We start from the raw sequence: 8,612 nt of genomic DNA on the forward strand, positions 1-8,612 counted from the left end.
TTCCATGGTTATTGAAAGATCTAAAATGCAAATTTGTTATTTTATTTTATATTTTATAACATTAAATACATATTTAATACATACAATAAATATGTATTAAATTACATATTATATTATTATGTATGAAATAGTATGTATGTGTAAAAATCTGAGCATTCACACTGATACCTCTAATTCTAGTCTAACACCACAGAGTTGACTCTAGCCTTCCCATTTTCCAACAGTGAGAAATCTGGCTTCCAATATCCAAAATATATTTACTGATTTGCTCAATCCTATGCACAGAATGCACAAGGCAGTTTTATGATTGCTAATCCATTTCACTGTGAAACACAAACCTATAACTCAAGTTTGATATTTTCTTACTTTTTTTTTTTGTCTTTGGTCTGAGGACATACAGTCAAAACACGATGTTCAAACATTATCTGGGTTTATTCTATCCCCTCCTTCAGCTTTGTTATGAGCTAGATTCACTTGTTTCTGGTTCCATTTTGAAAAAATTTTAAAGATTTTATTTACTTATTCATGAGAGACACACAGAGAGAGGCAGAGACACAGGCAGAGGGAGAAGCAGGCTCCATGCAGGGAGCCTGACATGGGACTGGATCCCGGGTCTCCAGGATCACGCCCTGGGCCGAAGGCAAGCGCTAAACTGCTGAGCCACCCAGGGATCTCTCTGTTTCCATTTTGTTGTGTGTTTTTACCCATACTTTTTATTTTAATTTTTTTGTATGTGAAACATTGACGTGGTTCCAAAGTCAGAACCATAGACAAAAGTATATTCAGAAAAGTATAATTACGTTCATCCTCTATTCCCGTTTCCCGACACCATCCTCTCTACCCTGCACCCTCACCCTGCCATAGGTACAAATTTCATTATTTTTGCTTTTTACTTCATATATTTCTTTTTGCACAAATGAAAATTTATATATCTTTTTTATATATCCTTCTGTCTTACACGAAAAAAAACTTACAATACACTTTTACATTTCACTTCTTCTATCCACTTAACAGTATATCCTAGAACTAATGTTCAGAGATCTTCATTACTTTTTTAAAAATTATAATTAATAGACCTCTTTTTTGAGAAGTTATAGGTTTACAGAAAAAAAATCTAGCTAAAGGTATAGAGAGTTCCCATATGCTCCTCACTTACCGGCAATTTCCTTTATTTTTAACATCTTGCATTCATGTGATGTATTTATTACAAATGATGAGCCAATATTGATACATTATTATCAAAGCCCAAAGTTTACATTAAGGTTCCCTTTTTCTGTTGTACATTCTGCAGGCTTTGATAAATGTATATTAATGTGTATCTATTACTATAGTGTCATACAGAAAATTCACTGCCCTAAAAATCTCCTGTGCTCAAACTATTCATCCACCCATCCCTTCCAAATTCCTGGCAACCACTGATCTTTTTGCTCCCTCAATAGTTTTGTCTTTTCCAGAATGTCATATGGTGGAATCACACAGTATACAGCCTTTTCAGGTTGATTTCTCTCAATAAGCAATATGCATTTAAGGTTCCTTCAGATCTTTTCATGTCATGATATTTCATTTCTTTTTATTACTGAATAACATTCCATTGTATGGATGCATTATAGTTTGTTTATTCATTCATCTATTTTTTTAAGATTTTATTTATTTATTCATGAAAGACACAGAGAGAGAAAGAGAGAGGCAGAGACACAGGCAGAGGGAGAAGCAGGCTGCATGCAGGGAGCCTGACATGGGACTCGATCCTGGGTCTCCAGGATCACGCCCGGGGCTGAAGGTGGCGCTAAACTGCTGAGCCACCCGGGCTACCCTCATTCATCTATTGAAGGATATCTTGGTTGTTTCCAACTTTGACAATTATTAATAAATCTATAAACATTTGTGTGCAGGTTTTTAAATTTTTTTAATATAATCTCTACATCCATTGTGGATCTCAAACTTATAACCCTGAGATCAAGAGTCACATGCTTTACCAACTGAGCCAGCTAGGGACCCCTGTGTGCAGGTTTTTGTGTAAATATAAGTTTTCGACACATTTGGATAAAATAAAAAGGAGTACAACTGCTGGAAAATATGGTAAAATTATATTCGGTTTTGTAAGAAAGAAACTGTCTTCCAAATAGCTGTAACATTTTGCATTCCCACTGGCAATGAAAGAGAATTCCTAATGCTCCACATCTTCTGTAGCATTTACTGTTGTCAGTGTTGTGAATTTTGGCCATTTTAATGGGTGTGTAGTGGTATCTCAGCATTCTGATTTCCATTTTCCTAATGATGTATGATGTTGAGCATCTTTTCCTATACTCATTGCTGTCTGTATATCTTCTTTGGTGAGGTGTCTCTTCAGATCTTTTGTCCATCTGTCTCTTCAGATCTTTTGTACGTATTTTGTCAGTTGATTAAAATTGTGTTGTTTTCATGTTGTTGAATTTTAAGAGTTCTTTATATATGTTAGATACCAGTTCTTCATCTGACATGTGTTTTACAAAGATTTTCTCCCAGTCTGTGGCTTGTATCTTAACAGCGACTATTGTAGAGCAGAAGTTTTTAACTTTAATGAAGTCTAACTTATTAATTTTTTATTTTATGAATTGTGCTTTTGGTATTGTGTCTAAGAGGTTATTTGCCAAACCTAAAGCCATATAGGTTTTCTCTTGTTATCTTCTAGGAATTTTATAGTTTTGCATTTTATATTTAGGTTTATAATCCATTTGGGGTTAATTTTTGCAAAAGGCTTAAAGTTTGCTTCTAGATTAATGTTTTTGCATTGGACTATCCCAGTTGTTCCAGTACTCTTTGTTGGCAAGATTATCATTTTTACATAAAATTACCTTCACTCCTTTATCAAAGACCAGTTGATTATATTTGTGTAGGTCAATTTCTGGTCTATTATGTTCCATTGATCTATTTGTCTCTTCTTTCACCAATACAACACTTTCTTGATTAAAGCAGCTTTATAGTAAGTCTTGAAGCCAGGTAGTGTCAGTCCTCTGACTTCGTTCTCCTTCAATACTGTCTTGGCTATTCTGTGACTTTTACATTTTCATATAAATTTTAGGGTTAATTTTTCAAAATGCATGAAATAACTGATGGGATTTTCATTGAGATTACATTGAATATATAGATCAAGTTGGAGAGAACCAATATCTTGATAATATTGTTTCTTCCTATCTGTGTACAGGGAATATCTTCCCATTTATTTAAATATTCTTTGATTTTTTTTCCATCAGAGTTTTAGAGCTTTCCTCATATAGATCTTGTACATATTTTGTCAGATTTATTTTTTTAAAGATTTTATTTATTTATTGATGAGAGACACGCACACACACACACACACAGAGGCCGAGACACAGGTAGAGGGAGAAGCAGGCTCCATGCAGGGAGCCTGACCTGGGATTCGATCCTGGGTCTCCAGGATCAGGCCCTGGGCTGAAGGTGGCGCTAAACCGCTGAGCCACCAGGGTTGCCCTTTTGTCAGATTTATACTGAAGTATTTCATTTCCTTGGTGCTAATATAAGTGTTATTGTGGTTAAAATACTTTTTTAGGGATGGCTGGGTGGCTCAGCAGTTGGGCATCTGCTTTTGGCTCAGGGCGTGATCCTGGGGTCTGGGGATCGAATCCCATATTGGGCTCCCTGCATGGAGCCTGCTTCTCCCTCTGCTTGTGTCTCTGCCTCTCTCTTTCTGTGTCTATCATGAATAAATAAATAAAATCTTTAAAAAATATAATACTTTTTTAAGCACTCATTATAGTTTGTTTATTGATACAAAAAATTACACACATCAAATATGTGTATCTTGATGAATTTGGACATATAAATAGACTTGTGATAACTAGCATCACAACCAAGATATTAAACATATCCATTACCCCCCACCCCAATTTTCATTGTGTTCTTTTCTGTTTTGCTTTGTTTTTGGTCAGAACATTTGACATGGGATATATCATCTTAACATATTTTAAAGTGCATAATACCACGTACAGTAATGATACTGTTTTCTTCTAATTAAGTTCTATGTGCAACATGGGGCTTGAACTCATGACCCTGAGATCGGGAGTTGCATGCTCTTCTGACTAGTCAGGCACCTCATTATTGTTTTCATTTCCAGATTCCAATTTTTCAACTGACTTTTGTGTATTATTCTAGTATCCTGTAAATGTGCTGTGCTATAGCTGCTTCTTAGGAGTTTTTTGGCTGATTCTCTGGGTTTTTCAGCAGAAACAGTCATATCATTTATGCACAAAGACAGTTTATTTTCTTCCTTCCCAATCTGTATACCTTTTCTTCCATATTGCATTATCTAGGATTTCAGTATGGTGCTGAATAGATAATGATGTTGAATGGTGAGATGAACATTCTGACTTTGTTTCTTATTCTAGGGAAAAAGCATCTAGTTTCTTACTATTATGGAATATGTTAGACATAGGTTGTTTGTAGAGGTTCTTTATCAAATTAAGGAAGTTCCTCTTGACTCCTACTTTGCTATGAGTTTCTATCATGAATGGTGTTGAATTTTATCAAATGCTTTTTCCTTTTTTTTGGCTGGGTACAGTGTACTTTATTGATCATACATGACAAGGTAGGGCTCTGTAAGCTTCTCCTTTTCTACAGGGGATCTGGGATTGAAACTGTATTGAGGTTGTGAGAGTCTCAATGTGTTGAGGGATGGGTTGGGGCTAGGAGTCTCCAGTAACTGAAGAATTCTCTTCCTCTTGTGCTTTCATTGGGTCTGGTAGTCCAGGGGTCTCTTACTCCTTGGAGGCCATGTGGACCGTAAAAAGTCCAACACCTGGTTCCTGTAGCCAAATTCATTGTCATACTAAGAAATGAGCTATAGATGAAATGATTATTGAGACCAATGGCAGCCCCAGCATCACTGTTAAAGTCTCGGTGTAGTCCAAGATGTTCTTGAGGTGGCCCACATTCTTGATGGCATTGTATTTGGAAGCTTTCTCCACACAGCAGGTCATATCTATGACTCTTACACTGGGGATGGGTACATGTAAGGCCATGCCAGTGAGCTTCCCATTCAGCTCAGGAATAACCTCGCTCACAGCCTTGGCAGCACCAGTAGAAAGAAGCAGGAATAATGTTGAGGGCAGCCCCTTGGCCATCACACCACAGCTTTTCAGAGGGGCCATCCATAACCTTTTGCATGGAAGTGATGGCATGGACTGTCGTCATGAGTCCCTCCATGATGCAAATGTTGTTATGGATGATTGTGGCCAGAGAGGCCAAGCAATTGGTTGTGCAGGGGTCATTGCTGACAATCTTAGGGAGTTGTCATACTTTTCATGGTCCATGCTCATCACAAACATGCAGATATTAGCAGAAGGGACAGAGATGATGACCCTCTTGGCCCTACCTTCAAGTGACTCCCCAGCCATCTCCATAGTAGTGAAGACTCCAGTGGGCTCCACAATGCATTCAGCATCCACATCACTTGGGTGCTGATGCCGGCAGGAGCTCACTCTCAGGAGATGGAGATAGGTTTTTCATTGATGACAAGTTTCCTATTCTCAGCCTTGCCTGTACCACTGAATTTGCCATAGATGGAATCATACTAGAACATGTAGCTCATGTAATTGAAATCAATGGAGTCATTGATAGAGGCATTATCCACTTTGCCAAGCACACAATATAGGCAAATCCATTTACTCGACCTTCATTATCATGTTTCAGGGATGTGGTTGGCATTGCACAAGAACATGCATCTATCTGTTAAATGGGAAGAGCAGAAAGCCTGCCAAATGCTTTTTCTGTATCTTTTCATATGACCATAAGATTTGTATTGTTTAGCTTGTTGTGATGGACTACATTAATTGACTTTCAGATGTCACACCAGCCCTGCATATCTGGAATAAATCCCATAATGTCATGATGTATAATTCTCTTTATACATTTTTGTATTCAATTTGCTCATATTTTCTCAAGGATTTTTTCATCTATGTTCATGAGAGACACTGGTCTGTAGTTTCTCTCTCTTGTAATATATTTGGTTCTGGTATTAGGGTAATGCCAGCCTCAGAATGAGTTAGGAAGTATCACCTCAACTTCTATTTTCTAGATAAGCTTATATGGATTTAGTATAATTTCCTTAAATGTTTGGTAGATTTTACATTGGTAGAATTCACCATCTCAGCCTATTGCTTTCTGTTTTGTCATGTCATTAATTATCGATTTAATTTTTTAAATAGATGCAGACTTATTAAGATTGTCTATTTCTTCTTTTGTGAGTTTTGGTAAATTGAGTCTTTCAAGGAATTGTTCCATTTCAACTAAGTTATCTAATTTGGGAACAGAGAGTTGTTCTTATTATTCTTTTATTATCCTTTTAATGTCTATGGGATCAGTAGTGATGGTCCTTATTTCATTTCTAGTTTTAGCAAATTTGTGTCTGTTCTCTTTTTTCACTTACTTAACCTAACTACAAATTCATCTGTTTTATTGACCTCTTCAAAGAACGAACTTTTGGATTTGTTGATTTTTCTCTACTGATTTTTTGTTTTCAATTTTATTGATTTCTGCTCTACTTTTTATTATTTCTTCTGCTAATTTTGTATTTAACTTGTTCTTTTATTTTAACATTTGTTCTCCTTTTCTCATTTCCTAAAGTGGAAGCTTAAATTATCGATTTGAAGTCTTTATTCTCTAATATCCAATGCAATAAATTTCCCTCTAATTACTGCTTTTTCTGCATACCACATATTTTATCATTTTATTTTTATTTTTTTTTATTTTTTATTTTTTTATCATTTTATTTTTAAATTGGTTTAAAATATTTTTGTAGGATCTAGTTTTTACTTAAAACCCAGTTAGTTAACCAATAGTGTAATATTAGTTTCAGAAGTAGAATTCAGTAATTCATCACTTACATATAATACCCAGTGCTCGGGATCCCTGGGTGGCGCAGTGGTTTGGCGCCTGCCTTTGGCCCAGGGCGTGATCCTGGAGACCCGGGATCGAATCCCACGTCAGGCTCCCGGTGCATGGAGCCTGCTTCTCCCTCTGCCTATGTCTCTGCTTCTCTCTCTCTCTGTGTGACTATCATAAATAAATAAATAAAAATTAAAAAAAAATACCCAGTGCTCATCACAAGTGCCCTTCCCAATACCCATCATCCACTTAGCTCATCTCCCTGCCCACTTCCCCTTCAGCAACCTTCAGTTTGTTCTCTATTGTTAAGAGTCTGTTTTATGGTTTGCCTCGCTCTCTCTCTTTTTCCCCCTATGTCCTTCTGTTCTGTTTCTTCAATTCCACATGAGTGAAATCATATGGTATTTGTTTTTCTTTGAGTTATTTCACTTAGCATAATGTACTCTAACTCTATGTCATTGCAAATGGTAAGATTTCATTCTTTTTATCGCTGGGCAATATTGCATTGTAGATATATATACCACAACTTCCTTATCCATTCATCAGTCAAAATATGTTTTAATTTCTCATGAGACTTCTTTGAACCACATGTTATTTAGAAGCATGTTGTATTTTTTTTTCAATTATCTCTTTCTTATTTATTTCTGGTTTAATTCCATTGTAGTTTAAGAGCATATACTGTATGGCTTTTCTTCTTTTAACTTTGTTAAGCTGTGTTTTATGGCCAAGACTATGGTCCATATTGGTGAATGTTTTGTATGAATTTGAGAAGAGTGTGCATTCTGCTGTTGTTAGATAATGTATTCTATAGATATCAGTTAGATCCAGTTAACTGTTGGTACAGTTCAATTCAACAATGTCATTAATTTTCAGCATGTTGCGTCTGTTCATTTTATTTTTATTTTTATTTTTAAGTAGTCTCCACCCCTAGTGTGGAGCTCAAACTTAAAACTCCAAGATCAAGAGTCATGCTCTACTGACTCAGCCAGCCAGGTGCCCCTGGATCATGAATTATTGGTAGAGGAGTGTTGAAGTCTCCAGCTATAATAGTGGATTCATCTATTTCTCCTTGAAGTTCTATCAGTTTTTGCCTCACATATTTAGACACTGCTATATGCATTATGCAGACACATTAATGCATACACATTAAGGATTGCTATGTCTTCCTGGAGAATTGAACTTTTATCATTATGTAATGCCCTTCTCTATCCCTAATAATTTTCCTTGTTCGAAGTCTACTTTGTCTGATATTAACAAAGCCACTCTAGCTTTCTCTTGATTACTGTTGGCATGTTATATCTTTCTCTGTCCCTTTACCTTTAATCTATATATGTCTTTACATTTAAAGTGTCTTTGTTTTTTTGTAGACAACATACAGTTGGTCTTGGTTTTTTTTTTTATCCATTTTGACAGTCTCTGTCTTTAACTGGTATATTTAATCTGTTGACATTTAAAGTGATTGTTGATATAGTTGTAGTAACATCAACCACCATTTGTTATTTTCTATTTTTTTTAAAGATTTTATTTATTTATTCATGAGAGACACAGAGAGAGAAGAGAGAGAAGCAGAGACATAGGCAGAGGGAGAAGCAGGCTCCATGCAGGGAGCCCGATGTGGGACTCAATCCTGGATCCTGGAATCACGCCCCGAGCCAAAGGCAGACACCCAACCACTGAGCCACCCAGGCGTCCCTATTATTTTCTATTAATTGCCTTTTTTATTTATTATT

The 8,612-nt window shown here is 36.1% G+C and overlaps 1 pseudogene; it reads right to left on the bottom strand.

Annotated features, from left to right (window-relative positions):
* Window positions 1–4,754: 4,754 nt before the first annotated feature.
* LOC119878120 lies at window positions 4,755–7,758 on the bottom strand (annotated as a pseudogene).
* Window positions 7,759–8,612: the final 854 nt, after the last annotated feature.

Source organism: Canis lupus, chromosome X, assembly GCF_011100685.1.
Source record: "Canis lupus familiaris isolate Mischka breed German Shepherd chromosome X, alternate assembly UU_Cfam_GSD_1.0, whole genome shotgun sequence".
Classification (NCBI taxonomy): Eukaryota; Metazoa; Chordata; class Mammalia; order Carnivora; family Canidae; genus Canis; species Canis lupus.